This window comes from Schistocerca nitens, chromosome 8 (genome assembly GCF_023898315.1).
Source record: "Schistocerca nitens isolate TAMUIC-IGC-003100 chromosome 8, iqSchNite1.1, whole genome shotgun sequence".
In the NCBI taxonomy this organism is placed as follows: domain Eukaryota; kingdom Metazoa; phylum Arthropoda; class Insecta; order Orthoptera; family Acrididae; genus Schistocerca; species Schistocerca nitens.
This window is the reverse complement of record NC_064621.1, coordinates 303,578,943-303,596,430: the sequence shown is the minus strand read 5'-3', so window position 1 is coordinate 303,596,430 and position 17,488 is coordinate 303,578,943. Positions and strand designations below refer to the sequence as shown.

Genomic DNA, 17,488 nt, shown 5'->3' with positions numbered 1-17,488 from the left:
ATTAGTCAACAGAGGACTGTGCAAACTGGTGATGACTCCATAATAGTGTGGGTTGTGATTACATGTAATGGACTGCGTCCTGCTATGTTCGGCTATTTGGACATCATTTGCAGCTATTCAGGGACTTCATGTTTCCAAACAACGACGCAATTTTTATGGATGACAGTGCGCCATGTCATTGGGCCACAATTGCTCGCAATCGGATTGAAGAACATTTTGGACAATTCGATCGAATGGTTTGGCCACACAGATTGCCCGACGTGCATCCCATCGAACATTTACGGGACATAATCGAGAGGTCAGTTCGTGCCCAAAATCCTCCACTGGTAACACCTTCGCAGTTATGGACGGCTATAGAGGCAGCATGGTTTGATATTTCTGCAGAGGACGTCGAACGACTTGTAGAGTCCATGCCACGACGATATGCTGAGCTGTGCAGAGCAAAGGAGCTCCGACACGATATTAGGACGCATCCCACGCTTTTGTCACCTCATTGTATATTCAATTGCAAGAAAGGTGAACTCAAACAATTGTCCCTTCTCATTTCCACTTCACTGTCACATCGGAAACAGTGGATCTAGGGATGTCTCGGAGTGTGGGAATCTCGCGTACAGACGTATGACACAAGTGACATCCTATCACCTCACCATATTCAAAGTCCGTGAGTTCCGCGGAGCGCCCCATTCTGCTCCCTCACGATGTCTAATAACTACTGAGGTCGTTGGTATAGAGTACCTGGCAGTAGGTGGCAGCTTCTAATATGAAAAACGTATGTTTTTGAAGGGTGTCCGGATACTTTTGATCACATAGGGTATCACGCTCTTGGTAATTGTTCCTTAATGCTTTTTGATTGCCTGTAACTCTGTAGATCTGTCTTCTTCTGTGGACGGTAACTGTAACATTATGCGTAAAGCTGAATAGAAATATGCTTTTTTGTACTGTATTGGATGACATGAATTATTCCCAATAATTATACCTGAATATGTAGGCTTCACGTAAACTTTAAAGATATGTTTCCCATTCAATATACTAATTGACAATTCGAGAAAATTGATACTACTATCAGTTTCATGTTCAACTGTGAACTTAAATTTTGGGTGCATTCGGTTGAGTTTATCTGCTACTTCATTTAAATCTTTCTTGGTTCCTTTAAAGAGAACTATACTGTCGACAACATGCCGGTGATAATACAAGATTTTCTACTTTATATCGGGGAATTTATCAGAAAACCTGATTTCCAATTCATTAGGGAAAATTTGTGATAAGATGCTGGGTAAATTATTATCCATCACTTGACAGTCTTCCACGCGGTTAATTTTTCCATCAACGGTAAAGTAACTGAAATCAAGGCTAAAATGCAAGAAGACTTAACAACTCTACAATCTCACCAACTGCCATAGTTTATGCTGTGGTAAATTACGCTTAATTATTTCTAATATTTCATCAATTGGTATGTTCGTAAACATATTAGTAACATCCCCAGAGACAAAAATTGCATCTTCTTGGATAGTCATGTTTACTATATGGTCAGCAACTTGGATGCTATTTTTAACGCTGAAAATTTTGTCAGATTTGTACATACTTTTAAGTTCTTTATCGAGTATGAAATTTAGTTCGCTATTGGGAGGACATTCGTTATTATTAATAAATGTAATTGACTTGCTAGGTTTATGTATTTTAATGTGAACTCTTGCAGTAGGAAGCCTTAGATTCATTAACTTTAATCTACATTTTTCTCGTGAGTGCAACAGAAACGGAGAGGCATCAGATTTTCTTTTTAGTTCTGTTTGGAACTTATTGGGTGGGTCATTACTGATTTAGTTTATGCCGTTCTGTTCAAGATACTGAAATATTTTGTCAGTGTAATGTTTTTCATATAATAGCACTGCCGCATTACCCTTATCATATTTTATGACTAGAGCTCCTGCACCTAGAAATTTCTTATTTAAATTTTTTACTGTGGTAAGTTCCGGTATTTTAGAAGTATTTGCATTTAGTGGAAACTTAAAGCCGGAGCAATTTAATTAACATTTTCAGTGAATTCAGTAACCGAAACTACAACGAATTTGTTTTGTTAAAAGACTTTCCATAGCAAATTTTACATTTTTGAAAACACTTTACCTTTTGACACTGCTTTCATTCTTGCAGCATTTACGTATACTTCCTATTTTTGTACTTTGACACAATTTTTTCGATTTTTGTTTTCTTCCGCTTTCGATGCCTTTGCATGTTTATTCAAATTACATATTTAATTTTGTGTTGTTTAATGGAATGTGCTAGAGAACTACACGCGTCATAGGTGAAGTTTCATTGGGGAAGTATTTGGACTGCGAGAAACCTTTCAATCTGACAGATGCGTGTACGTGGCATTTGTTTATATATCAGAATTCGTCATACTACGATATTCCAGGTCCATTGTGGGGCCTTGCTTACATGTTTGCGGAATATAAGTAATCATTTCAATTCGAGTTAGTATTATTGAGTGTTGAATGATTCCCCACTGGTAGGCGGAGATCTTGCTGTTTTATATATCACAGTTAATGTCTTCGCGCTGGTCACTAGTACGTCATGTAATCGACGTCTGTTCTATTTCTCGCAGACACTATATCTAACGTCATGTTGGCACTGGACTGTGCTAAAATATTAGCATTTCACGTTTTGGTGGCTTTCAGTGAAGAGCTGTACAAACAATTGATTTTTTAGCAAGCTTGCAAGTGTTTTTCATTTTGTTTATGATGAACAATTCCCGTAAAGTTGAGCGCCACCACGCACGCTGACATTTTGTGAAGTTATTGCGAACTGTCGGTAAAATGGAGTCTGTTCCGGGGAAATTGACTGGCGGAGGCAGGAAATTTGGACTTAATGCAGTTACTGAAAATCGTTTTCTGCCCGACCTTTTATCAGTTCTACTAGCGTTCTGCCGTGCTTTCAGTTGTGATTTCGACTTTCATGACTTCTGCGAACAGTTTACTAACGGTCGACAAAATGGAGTCTGTACCGGGAAAACTGATTGGAGAAGACAGGTAATTTGAGTTTAATGCAGTGTTCTGTTGTCTTTCTGCCGTGGTTTCCCTTCTGATTTCTACTTTCATGACCGCTGCGAGCAGGTTACATCTGCAGCAAGACGTGCTAATGTCTCACTTCTGTACCAGTGAAGAATGTTATCTGGCTGTCGTGATACCTGTTGAAATATAAAATGTACTAAAATGGAAAAAAATATTACATACGACGAAATTTGGTCCTTCTAGACGGGAAGTTCGGCATCCAGCTATTTTTTTCTGCCTCTATTTACCTGTCGATAGTATGCAATATAGACTTCAGCTGCAGGTCATTTAAATTATACACTCGGTCCGAGATTCATCTATCAAGTCTTCCTCGCATTCCACAGTTGATAGCAAGCCGAAGAAACAGACGTTTGGCATGCTATGTCTGCTAACAGTGAGGAACTGTAATACGACAGATCTTTCTGTCTTTGTTTAATAGATGGTTTGTGTCTCACTATATCATGTGATTTCGAGCAGTTATGACAGTTCGATGATTTCAGTTACTCAACGATTTTGTATAGACTTCGCTTTCATAAGTGCCACGAAGAAAACTCCGAGAAGGTCCGCTCCGTATTCGTAACGATGGATCACGGACACCTAACCACGCAACGCTTGGTTTATATCGAGACGCGGGACAGAATGCACGCAAGTACTGGAACCCAGGTATGCTATCCTCGTTTTCTGTTCCTCATTGGGTACAGGGCAACGAGCTGACAAAATCCAAAAGAGAAGAACAACTACAATTCGTCAAAGAGAAGACATGGATGCAATGCAGGGGTATCCTGCAAGAACTTCGACTATCCAGGGGAAGAGGGTGCACCCCAAAGAAGATGCTCTAGCTGGGTACCTGTAAATTTCGAAGAGTGAGGGTTTCCAGCAATCAAGGCATATGTCACGATAGGATGGAGTTGTTCTCTATCATTAGTCCGTTGAAAACCTCGAGCATACGTGCATTGAATTTTTATCGTACATGCGTGGAATAAAATGCAGTTGGTTATAAATAAACTTTCGCTACTTGATGGTCCCCAGTGAGAAACGACTGACCGTACGACAATGAAACTTTGTAGAAAGGACATACAGAAGAGAAGTTCCGAATAAGCCATTGAAAGAAAAATATATTAATTTCCATATGAGAGAGTAACATTTGTTAATTGCATACCATGTTTAGGTTCCAGGCTACAAACGTTTCTCAATGTGGCAACCATTGGGATCCACGACAGACTGGGACCGCACTAGAGATTGGTCTACTGTTGCCCCAAACACTGAAGGATCACGGAATGTTCTGGTGTAGTGACACAACTCGTGCACTACTAGAAGATCGCTCATTGCGTCCAGCATTCTCAGCCAGGGCTGAGGCTCAATTGGGCTTCGGCCTCTCCTAGAAGCAATTCCCAAATAGCGAGTTAATTCGGACCTGCGAATCATGTTCTTCAATCCCGGTACGGAAAGAGGACCTTTCCGTATTCCTTTCATGCTTCGGTACTCGCAAACAGCAGCAAGACTATTGCTGTTGTTTTGACAAAACAGCTTTGCGACTAAAACCCTGCACACATTGTCCAGACCCATGCTGACTGTTTGAATTGTAACGTACACTGATGTTTCTTTCAACCGTACGTCGTCGTACCAGTACCGGCGCCTCACGGCAAGTTAAAACACTAACACTACTAACGACGCAAATCCTGCAGCCCACAGCCTGAACATCATTCCTATAAGTTGGGTAAATATGATAAATAGTTTTCCGCTGAAGCAGCGGTAGTTTACTTATAACTATCCTGTCTGCTTTGTGAAATAATATAATCATTTTCCGTTAGTAACACCTGCTTTGTGCAATATGTAATTTGTTGTAAATTGCATTTTTGTTTACGTAGTAATACCAGGTTGCTCACTAGAATTTTTCAGTTGAATAATTTTAGCAGTCGAGGAACACTGCCTTTGACCAGGACTCAAACAAACACTTGTGAAACGGCCACAGAGGATGTCAAGCGCAAATGATCGACAATCTGCTTTTATTTGTGCAAGAACTGCAAGAGAGATGCATTACCCGAAGCAGGCAGCTCTATTTATCGGCATTCAAAATTGATAGAAGCGGCTATCGTCGAGTGACTTTTGGAGTTGGAGAACTAAAAACGTTTTGTTGGTGAAGAAATGTACCACGAAGTCGAAGCTGAAGGGGATGAGATATAAGCCGTCGAGACTAGTGAATCATAATCGTTTCTGAAATTTCCGCATCGCGTTCAAGCTCTGCTTCGTTAGTGCCAAGTGAGAATTCGTATGAACGGTAATAAAGCAATAGAACTACGGAGGAATGCCCCTTGAAGTTAAAAGCAATAGCGTTGGTCAGGTGCACTGCAAACAGAGCAAAAGAAAGGGGGCAACAACGGCCCTGTAAAGATAGGATTTAACATTGTCGAATCTCGTCATCGTAAAGCGAATGAGACAATGAGCATGCTCAAGCAATGGGCTGGAGGTGCAACGCTTGAATATACGACCAGTACGGAATTGGTACATCACTATATTGTTCATCGGCATGTCACGAAATACGTCTCACACAAGAAGGTAGAAAATATCGAAGATCCACAGAAATATCCAGCACGCAGACAGCGTCACATTTACACATTACTAGTTTTAATTGTGATTATGAGGACAACACCAACCAAGAAGGATGCGAGTATCAGACGAACATCCAGCGCACGTTATTTCATGAAGGACAAAAAAAATTAACCTTTGTCGCAGTCGTTAGTACACATAAAATCACTCATCCGTATACGGCACAATAACCCATCACAGCATCTGGAAAATTCTTGTTTACAAGAAACTGCTGGTAAATTTTGTTTTCGCTTTATACAAGAGGCTAACCCTTGCACATCATTACGTGTATCGTGAATTTTATCTATGAAACAAATGGCTATCTATCTAACTACAAACAATGATCGATCCTAACTGTTCCTCTACTGTACGCAGTACAGAATATCGTGAAACATGTTGCTATCATCCTGCAGCCCTTTCTTACGCGTAATAAGGGTGCCCCACCCTAACCAGAAACACCCCCCCCCCCTTCCCTCCCTTACTGTAACACCACCTCCTTCGTAATTTAGGGTTCACACTATACATGATGACAACGTTATCCAAGGATTCGCCAAATGCAAAGGCTTCGATCGGACCATGGGACTGTCACAGGGTACAGCGTGATTCATCACTCCAAACCACCGTTTCTTACACCACCTGAAGCATCGCTTAGCATTGACTACATAAATGCTTATCGCGAGCTGCTCTACAGTTGTACCCAGTTCTTTTGAAGTTCCTACGCACATTCACTGCTGGCAGCACTTGGAAACTCACGAGTGATTGACTCAGCTGATTTCATGCTATTTTCTACAGACACACTCCGCTGTGTTCGACAGTCCCCGCCCGTCATTACATAAAGTCGCTCTGCTCTTGATCTAGCTTGGTTGTCCTTTCTCGTTTTCACTTGGTAACGACACGGTGCAACACAATTACAGTGTCAGTTTCTCGAAACCCCGTAATTAACTCCCATTGCGACGCGAACGTTTGAAATTTTAGTCAAAGGTGCGTACAACCTGTTTCTGTAATGCTGCAAAAGTGTGGCACTGTGCAACGTCACCCTCGGGCTCGGAGACGCTTCAACAGCAATGTGTAGACACATGCGAAAGAAAAAGGGCCAGAACTCCGAAGTTCAAGTGAAGTGTAAGGTGGCCTAATGACGTCGCAATAGTATCAAATTTCACCACAATCCTGCACAGTGTCACCGCACACCTGTCACAGTATAGGAAGGTTGTCAAACCCCCTCTTACCCACATTTCACCCGTACTTCCAACGCCTCTGCGCTGGAGGTCAGAACCGCTACGACCAACGTTGAAATCACGCGTTTGTCTTATGTTGTTGTTGTTGTTGTTGTGGTCTTCAGTCCTGAGACTGGTTTGATGCAGCTCTCCATGCTACTCTATCCTGTGCAAGCTTCTTCATCTCCAAGTACCTACTGCAACCTACATCCTTCTGAATCTGCTTAGTGTATGCATCTCTTGGTCTCCCCCTACGATTTTTACCCTCCACGCTGCCCTCCAATACTAAATTGGTGATCCCTTGATGCCTCAGAACATGTCCTACCAACCGATCCCTTCTTCTGGTCAAGTTGTGCCACAAACTCCTCTTCTCCCCAATCCTATTCAGTACCTCCTCATTAGTTATGTTATCTACCCATCTAATCTTCAGCATTCTTCTGTAGCACCACATTTCGAAAGCTTCTATTCTCTTCTTGTCCAAACTATTTATCGTCCATGTTTCATGTCCATACATGGCTACACTCCATACAAATACTTTCAGAAAAGACTTCCTGACACTTAAATCTATACTCGATGTTAACAAATTTCTCTTCTTCAGAAACGCTTTCCTTGCCATTGCCAGTCTACATTTTATATCCTCTCTACTTCGACCATCATCAGTTATTTTGCTCCCCAAATAGCAAAACTCCTTTACTACTTTAAGTGTCTCATTTCCTAATCTAATACCCTCAACATCACCCGACTTAATTCGACTACATTCCATTATCCTCGTTTTGCTTTTGTTGATGTTTATCTTATATCCTCCCTTCAAGACACCATCCATTCCGTTCAACTGCTCTTCCAAGTCCTTTGCTGTCTCTGACAGAATTACAATGTCATCGGCGAACCACAAAGTTTTTATTTCTTCTCCATGGATTTTATTATCTACTCCGAATTTTTCTTTTGTTTCCTTTACTGCTTGCTCAATATACAGATTGAATAACATCGGGGAGAGGCTACAACCCTGTCTTACTCCTTTCCCAACCACTGCTTCCCTTTCATGTCCCTCGACTCTTATAACTGCCATCTGGTTTCTGTACAAATTGTAAATAGCCTTTCGCTCCCTGTATTTTACCCCTGCCACCTTTAGAATTTGAAAGAGAGTATTCCAGTCAACATTGTCAAAAGCTTTCTCTAAGTCTACAAATGCTAGAAACGTAGGTTTGCCTTTCCTTAATCTTTCTTCTAAGATAAGTCGTAAGGTCAGTATTGCCTCACGTGTTCCAGTATTTCTACGGAATCCAAACTGATCTTCCCCGAGGTCGGCTTCTACCAGTTTTTCCATTCGTCTGTAAAGAATTCGTGTTAGTATTTTGCAGCTGTGGCTTATTAAACTGATTGTTCGGTAATTCTCACATCATCAACACCTGCTTTCTTTGGGATTGGAATTATTATATTCTTCTTGAAGTCTGAGGGTATTTCGCCTGTTTCATACATCTTGCTCACCAGATGGTAGAGTTTTGTCAGGACTGGCTCTCCCAAGGCCGTCAGTAGTTCCAATGGAATGTTGTCTACTCCGGGGGCCTTGTTTCGACTCAGGTCTTTCAGTGCTCTGTCAAACTCTTCACGCAGTATCGTATTTCCCATTTCATCTTCACCTACATCCTCTTCCATTTCCATATTATTGTCCTCAAGTACATCGCCCTTGTGTAGACCCTCTATATACTCCTTCCAGCTTTCTGCTTTCCCTTCTTTGCTTAGAACTGGGTTTCCATCTGAGCTCTTGATGTTCATACAAGTGGTTCTCTTATCTCCAAAGGTCTCTTTAATTTTCCTGTAGGCAGTATCTATCTTACCCCTAGTGAGATAAGCCTCTACATCCTTAAATTTGTCCTCTAGCCATCCCTGCTTAGCCATTTTGCACTTCCTGTCGATCTCATTTTTGAGACGTTTGCATTCCTTTTTGCCTGCTTCATTTACTGCATTTTTATATTTTCTCCTTTCATCAATTAAATTCAATATTTCTTCTGTTACCAAAGGATTTCTACTAGCCCTCGTCTTTTTACCTACTTGATCCTCTGCTGCCTTCACTACTTCATCCCTCAAAGCTACCCATTCTTCTTCTACTGTATTTCTTTCGCCCATTCCTGTCAATTGTTCCCTTATGCTCTCCCTGAAACTCTGTACAACCTCTGGTTCTTTCAGTTTATCCAGGTCCCATCTCCTTAAATTCCCACCTTTTTGAAGTTTCTTCAGTTTTAATCTACAGGTCATAACCAATAGATTGTGGTCAGAGTCCACATCTGCCCCTGGAAATGTCTTACAATTTAAAACCTGGTTCCCAAATCTCTGTCTTACCATTACATAATCTATCTGATACCTTTTAGTATCTCCAGGGTTCTTCCATGTATACAACCTTCTATCATGATTCTTAAACCAAGTGTTAGCTATGATTAAGTTGTGCTCTGTGCAAAATTCTACCAGGCGGCTTCCTCTTTCATTTCTTAGCCACAATCCATATTCACCTGCTACGTTTCCTTCTCTCCCTTTTCCTACACTAGAATTCCAGTCACCCATGACTATTAAATTTTCGTCTCCCTTCACTATCTGAATAATTTCTTTTATTTCATCATACATTTCTTCAATTTCTTCGTCATCTGCAGAGCTTGTTGGCATATAAACTTGTACTACTATAGTAGGTGTTGGCTTCGTATCTATCTTCGCCACAATAATGCGTTCACTATGCTGTTTGTAGTAGCTTACCCGCGTTCCTATTTTCCTATTCATTATTAAACCTACTCCTGCATTACCCCTATTTGACTTTGTGCTTATAACCCTGTAGTCACCTGACCAGAAGTCTTGTTCCTCCTGCCACCGAACTTCACTAATTCCCACTATATCTAACTTTAACCTATCCATTTCCCTTTTCAAATTTTCTAACCTACCTGCCCGATTAAGGGACCTGACATTCCACGCTCCGATCCGTAGAACGCCAGTTTTCTTTCTCCTGATAACGACATCCTCTTGAGTAGTCCCCGCCCGGAGATCCGAATGGGGGACTATTTTACCTCCGGAATATTTTACCCAAGAGAACGCCATAATCATTTAATCATACAGTATAGCTGCATGCTCTCGGGAAAAATTACGGCCGTAGTTTCCCCTTGCTTTCAGCCGTTCGCAGTACCAGCACAGCAAGGCCGTTTTGGTTATTGTTACAAGGCCAGATCAGTCAATCATCCAGACTGTTGCCCTTGCAACTACTGAAAAGGCTGCTGCCCTCTTCTGGAACCACACGTTTGTCTGGCCTCTCAACAGAGACCCCTCCGTTGTGGTTGTACCTACGGTACGGCTATCTGTATCGCTGAGGCACGCAAGCCTCCCCACCAACGGCAAGGTCCATGGTTCATGGGGGGATTTGTCTTATAGGTGACCGAAAAAAAAACATTTCAGACTCAACGCCGCTTAAAATCGACACGAAAAGGCCTCATGGGGTGGCAGGAAGGCGTCAATGAAACCACCCTTTCCTTGAGGCGTCCTTGTTCCCCTAAGACACTGCTGACACCCCCAGACGGAGAACGGCGGAAACATCCGGGAGTGTCAAAAGTGTCAAAATTTGTCGAGAATGTCATCCTATTGCTCATCGTGCTGCAAGCTGTTGTTTTCGACCGCGAAATGAGTAGGAATCAACGCCCTTACGAAATGGAGATTTCATTGACGTCCTTTCTGCTACATCAAAAAGCCTCTTCGCGTCGATTCTGAGAGGCTTTGAGTCTGAAATGTTTTCCTCGGCCACCAACAACAAGACCGTGTGATTTCAATATTGGTCGTCGCAGTTTTCCTTCTTTCGCAGAGGTGTCGAAAGAGGGGTTGATGCGTGGGTAAGAGGGGATGTGATAGCCTTCCTATCGTGTGACAGGTCCACGGTGGAACTGGAAGAATTGTGGTGACATTTTGTGCCAATAGACATAGTTAACCCACCTTACACTTCGCCTGAACTTCCGAGTTTTGGCCCTTTTTCCGCATTTGTGACACCTCGCTGTTTGAAGCGTCGCCAGTCCGCGAGTGACGTCACAGGACGCCACACTTTTGCACCATTATAGAGGAATGTTGTAGGCACGTTTGAGCCATATTTTAAACTTTTGCATCGCAGTTGGAAATAATTACACTGTTTCGAAAAAGTGATCCTTTAATAATGTTGTGCAATGTACATCTCCAAATGTCGACTTGGGAGCTTAAGATGAGTTGGAATGTCCTTGGTGTGTTTATTATTCAGGTGACATCAAATGTCTACTCCACGTTGGAAGTCGCTGTGCTCCCCTGACCGACCCTTTTTGTCCTCTTACTGTTTCTCTGCTGATAACACATTTCTCCCGGCCCCATTTTATACTGGATGGCTATAATTATACCGACGGTGTTCGGAATGCGGCAGTGCTGGTTGTATACATCCCAGGAACACTTGTGAAGTACGTCGAAAAAAAACAATAGTTCAATTTCCCGCCACCAGGCGATAAAAAGCGCTGTAAGCAGTCAGAATGTGAAATGTTTCCTGTTTTGATGTCAGTATGCTGTTCGTCGCTTCGTAACGTTTGTTGATTTCTTTTGTGAAGTGACTGTTGGTATAAAGGGTTAAGAAGGTTGATGTTTTCCGTTGAAATGCAATGGTAATTCGGAAAAAAGATCGTGCACTGCTGGCAAAGTTGTTTTATCAGAACGGCAGTAATAGCAGCGCTGCATTGTGGGAATATCGTCGACAGAAACAGCTGCAAAGTGGCGCCGCCTCAATAAATCGGCTAAAGAAGATGATCAAGAAATTTGAAGAAACGGGTTAATTAGGTAGTGCAGCAGGAAGAGGGCGGCGGCCCATTCCCATGGTAGTTGTTGATGAAGTTGCTTTAGCTGTAGGCGAACGTGCAGCACGCGCCTCAGATTCTGCAGCCAGTGCTCGAGCTGCCTCTTGGAGATTCCCTCCCCCATGGTCAACTGTTCAACACATTTTGTGGCGCATTTTACAGTGCTATCCGAGATTCAGAATGTGCACAAAATGAAGATAAAGGGGGTAGGCAAAATAATGTGAACGTGTACTTACTTGGGAGTGGTTTATTGATAAGGGATTGGACCCCCATTTGCCTGTAATACAGCTGCGATTCTTCTTCGAATATTGCCATATAACGATTGTATAGTCTTCAATGGAATGCTATGCTACTCTTCAATCAGAACCTCTTCTAACGCCTGTAGTGACGAGTGAGGCGGAAATCTGCTCTGGGTTCTGCCCTCCAATACTGCCCCTAACACTTTGACGGTGTTCAAATCCAGGGACTGTTCTGGCCAGGAAAGACACAGCAGTTCAGTTTCAGGCTCCTCATACCTCGATTGTGGTGCATTATCATCCTGAAATATGGCTTCATTGTTGGGAACAATATTTGAATCATGGGGTGCACTTGATCACCTAAAGTGTTCACATAATCGTTGGCTGTAACACGGCTTTTGAGAGTAATGATGGGACCAGCAGAATACCGTGATATGACTGCCCACACCATCACACATCCACCTCCATGCTTAAACATTGGAATCAGGCAATCAGGATTGTAGGCTTCTTTTGACGTAAATCCAGCCCGATGTTGGAAATATCGAGAACTTTAACTCGTCAGACCATATGACGTGTTTCCACTGATCAGCCGCCCAGGATTTATGCTCCTGACACCATGTTTTACGCTTTTTCGAGTTGGTTGTTGTCACTAATCGTTTCAGTATAGCAGCTCGTCTATGAATATTCGCTGTATGGCGTTGTCGGCGGACAGTGTAGATTGATGCAGGGTCTCGAAGATGGCTATTGAGCTCTGCTGTCACTTTAGCCACCATATTTCTGTGTTGTTTAGACGAAATTCATGTTAGCGCACGACGATCTCTGTCATTTAGTTTTGATTTGCGCCCACTATTACGTTTACATGATGATGTCTTTCCATGTTTTGTGTAGGCTGTCATGACTGTTGATACAGTTGCTCTTGAAACATCCAAAAAGTTGGCTGCCTTTGTTACTGATGCTCCAGCTAATCGGGCCCTACAATCTGCCCTCTTTGGAACTCTGTTCGGTCTTTCATTGTTCTTCGCCCTCGGGCTCTGAATGCAGATACGAAGTATGCACAATTCATGAACAACCTGCGCTGATGCCTAGACCGTACAGTCCAGCGTGATAGGTGCCTTACTTGCGTTGTTGATTGTCAAACGCAACCATCCCATTGCTACCACTAATCACATTATTTTGCCTGTCCCCTGTATGCTACAACGTTGTGACTTCGCCCTTCATTTTTTGGCATGTTTGGAAGTGGATGTCCTGTGTCTGGGGAATATTCTTTGGACGGACGAGACACATTTTACTTTGCATAGTGCAGTGAATGCACAGAACTATACTACTCCGCTACATGTTGTGAAGGGACATCCATTGCACTCAGCTTATGTGACTCTGTTGTATGGTTTCACATGCTCCTTCATTTTCGGTCCGTTCTTCTTTGAGGAGATGACACCACACAGAGCAGTTAGGTTTAGAATGACATCTGCACATTGTAAGAACCTCTTTGCGCTACACGTTATTCTACATTACTGGCCATTAAAATTGCTACACCATTTAACCGACAGGAACAAGATGTTGTGATATGCAAATGATTAACTTTTCACAGCATTGACACAAGGTTGGCGCCGGTGGCGACACCTACAACGTGCTGACATGAGGAAAGTTTCCAACCAATTTCTCGCACACAAACAGCAGTTGACACGGCGTTGCCTGGTGAAACGTTGTTGTGATGCCTCGTGTAAGGAGGAGAAATGCGTACCATCACGTTTCCGACTTTGATAAAGGTAGCCTATCGCGATTGCGGTTGATAAATGTCGGATTGTAGCCTATCGCGATTGCGGTTTATCGTATCGCGACATTGCTGCTCGCGTTGGTCGAGATCCAATGACTGTTAGCAGAATGTGGAATCGGTGGGTTCAGGAGGGTAATATGGAACGCCGTGCTGTATCCCAACGGCCTCGTATGTCGAGATAACAGGCATCTTATCCGCATAGCTGTGCAGCCTCGTCTCGATCCCTGAGTCAACAGATGGGGACGTTTGCAAGACAACAACCATCTGAACGAACAGTTCGACGACGTTTGCAGCAGCAGGGACTATCAGCTCGGAGACCATGGCTGCGGTTACCCTTGATGCTGCATCAAAGACAGGAGCGACTGCGATGGTGTACTCAACGACGAACCTGGGTGCACGAATAGCAAAACGTTATTTTTTCGGATGAATCCAGGTTCTGTTTACAGCATCATGATGGTCGCATCACCCGGGGTGGTGGTATGGGGTTACCGTCTCGGTCACCTCTTGTTCGCATTGACGGTACTTTGAACAGTGGACGTTACATTTCAGATGTGTTATGACCCGTGGCTCTACCCTTCATTCGAGCCCAGCGAAACCCTACATTTCATCACGGTAATGCACGACCGCATGTTGCAGGTCCTGTACGGGCCTTTCTGGATACAGAAAATGTTCGACTGCTGCCCTGGGTAGCACATTCTCCAGATCTCTCACCAATTGAAAACGTCTGGTCAATGGTGGCCGAGCAACTGGCTCGTCACAATATGCCAGTCACTACTCTTGATGAAATGTGGTATCGTGTTGAAGCTGCATGGGCAGCTATACCTGTACACGCCATCCAAGCTCTGTTTGACTGAATGCCCAGACGAATCAATGCCGTTATTACGGCCAGAGGTGGTTGTTCTGAGTACTGATTTTTCAGGGTCTATGCACCCAAATTGCGCGAAAATGTAAGCACATGTCAGTTCTAGTATAATACTGTAAATATTTCACCTGACAAGTGACATGTGGTGTTGCCCCATTTTGCCTGAAAATAGTGGCGCGGCTACAGTTGCATTCTTGCACAACTGCACTACTGGCCATTAAAATTGCTACACCAAGAAGAAATGCAGATGATAAACGGGTATTCATTGGACAAATATACACTCCTGGAAATTGAAATAAGAACACCGTGAATTCATTGTCCCAGGAAGGGGAAACTTTATTGACACATTCCTGGGGTCAGATACATCACATGATCACACTGACAGAACCACAGGCACATAGACACAGGCAACAGAGCATGCACAATGTCGGCACTAGTACAGTGTATATCCACCTTTCGCAGCAATGCAGGCTGCTATTCTCCCATGGAGACGATCGTAGAGATGCTGGATGTAGTCCTGTGGAACGGCTTGCCATGCCATTTCCACCTGGCGCCTCAGTTGGACCAGCGTTCGTGCTGGACGTGCAGACCGCGTGAGACGACGCTTCATCCAGTCCCAAACATGCTCAATGGGGGACAGATCCGGAGATCTTGCTGGCCAGGGTAGTTGACTTACACCTTGTAGAGCACGTTGGGTGGCACGGGATACATGCGGACGTGCATTGTCCTGTTGGAACAACAAGTTCCCTTGCCGGTCTAGGAATGGTAGAACGATGGGTTCGATGACGGTTTGGATGTACCGTGCACTATTCAGTGTCCCCTCGACGGTCACCAGTGGTGTACGGCCATTGTAGGAGATCGCTCCCCACACCATGATGCCGGGTGTTGGCCCTGTGTGCCTCGGTCGTATGCAGTCCTGATTGTGGCGCTCACCTGCACGGCGCCAAACACGCATACGACCATCATTGGCACCAAGGCAGAAGCGACTCTCATCGCTGAAGACGACACGTATCCATTCGTCCCTCCATTCACGCCTGTCACGACACCACTGGAGGCGGGTTTGCACGATGTTGGGGCGTGAGCGGAAGACGGCCTAACGGTGTGCGGGACCGTAGCCCAGCTTCATGGAGACGGTTGCGAATGGTCCTCGCCGATACCCCAGGAGCAACAGTGTCCCTAATTTGCTGGGAAGTGGCGGTGCGGTCCCCTACGGCACTGCGTAGGATCCTACGGTCTTGGCGTGCATCCGTGCGTCGCTGCGGTCCGGTCCCAGGTCGACGGGCACGTGCACCTTCCGCCGACCACTGGCGACAACATCGATGTACTGTGGAGACCTCACGCCCCACGTGTTGAGCAATTCGGCGGTACGTCCACCCGGCCTCCCGCATGCCCACTATACGCCCTCGCTCAAAGTCCGTCAACTGCACATACGGTTCACGTCCACGCTGTCGCGGCATGCTACCAGTGTTAAAGACTGCGATGGAGCTCCGTATGCCACGGCAAACTGGCTGACACTGACGGCGGCGGTGCACAAATGCTGCGCAGCTAGCGCCATTCGACGGCCAACACCGCGGTTCCTGGTGTGTCCGCTGTGCCGTGCGTGTGATCATTGCTTGTACAGCCCTCTCGCAGTGTCCGGAGCAAGTATGGTGGGTCTGACACACCGGTGTCAATGTGTTCTTTTTTCCATTTCCAGGAGTGTATTTTGAGAGACCTTCAGTAACAAACTATTGGCAATGTCAAGGTGTGTGGCCTTCCAGATACCCCGACCTAAATCCATGTGAGGCCTATTTGTGCGAATATCTGAAAGATCGTGTCTATCACCGATGTATCCAGACTCTCCGTAATATGAATGATAGCATGCGATGACCTATCACTCTGATTACACTGGATATGCAGCGTGCAATTTTATGGATACAGCATGTTGCTCAGTGGCGAGACCGTATTCAACACCTGTTGTAACTTGTGACCATATTCTACTAAACGTACCAGAACCACCGTTATCAAGTGGTTGATCGTTTCTCCTCTTTTACTGCACCTCATCATATTCTATCTGCTTACAGCGCTTTATTTTCACCTGGTGATAAGAGGTGGAACTATTATTTTTTCAGGATACTCCGTGAGCGCACCGATTAATGAGCATACCTAAGATGTTTCAGCGCCCTGTAGTGTGTACATCCCGCACTGCAGCACTTGGAAGACCGTCAATTTACACTCCTGGAAATGGAAAAAAGAACACATTGACACCGGTGTGTCAGACCCACCATACTTGCTCCGGACACTGCGAGAGGGCTGTACAAGCAATGATCACACGCACGGCACAGCGGACGCACCAGGAACCGCGGTGTTGGCCGTCGAATGGCGCTAGCTGCGCAGCATTTGTGCACCGCCGGCGTCAGTGTCAGCCAGTTTGCCGTGGCATACGGAGCTCCATCGCAGTCTTTAACACTGGTAGCATGCCGCGACAGCGTGGACGTGAACCGTATGTGCAGTTGACGGACTTTGAGCGAGGGCGTATAGTGGGCATGCGGGAGGCCGGGTGGACGTACCGCCGAATTGCTCAACACGTGGGGCGTGAGATCTCCACAGTACATCGATGTTGTCGCCAGTGGTCGGCGGAAGGTGCACGTGCCCGTCGACCTGGGACCGGACCGCAGCGACGCACGGATGCACGCCAAGACCGTAGGATCCTACGCAGTGCCGTAGGGGACCGCACCGCCACTTCCCAGCAAATTAGGGACACTGTTGCTCCTGGGGTATCGGCGAGGACCATTCGCAACCGTCTCCATGAAGCTGGGCTACGGTCCCGCACACCGTTAGGCCGTCTTCCGCTCACGCCCCAACATCGTGCAGCCCGCCTCCAGTGGTGTCGCGACAGGCGTGAATGGAGGGACGAATGGAGACGTGTCGTCTTCAGCGATGAGAGTCGCTTCTGCCTTGGTG

The 17,488-nt window shown here is 44.9% G+C and overlaps 1 protein-coding gene across 1 annotated transcript in view; it reads left to right on the top strand.

Moving 5' to 3' along the window:
* Positions 1 to 17,488, top strand: part of LOC126198736 (calcium/calmodulin-dependent protein kinase type IV-like) — a 610,244-nt gene that overhangs the window by 505,431 nt on the left and 87,325 nt on the right. The window lies entirely within an intron of this gene.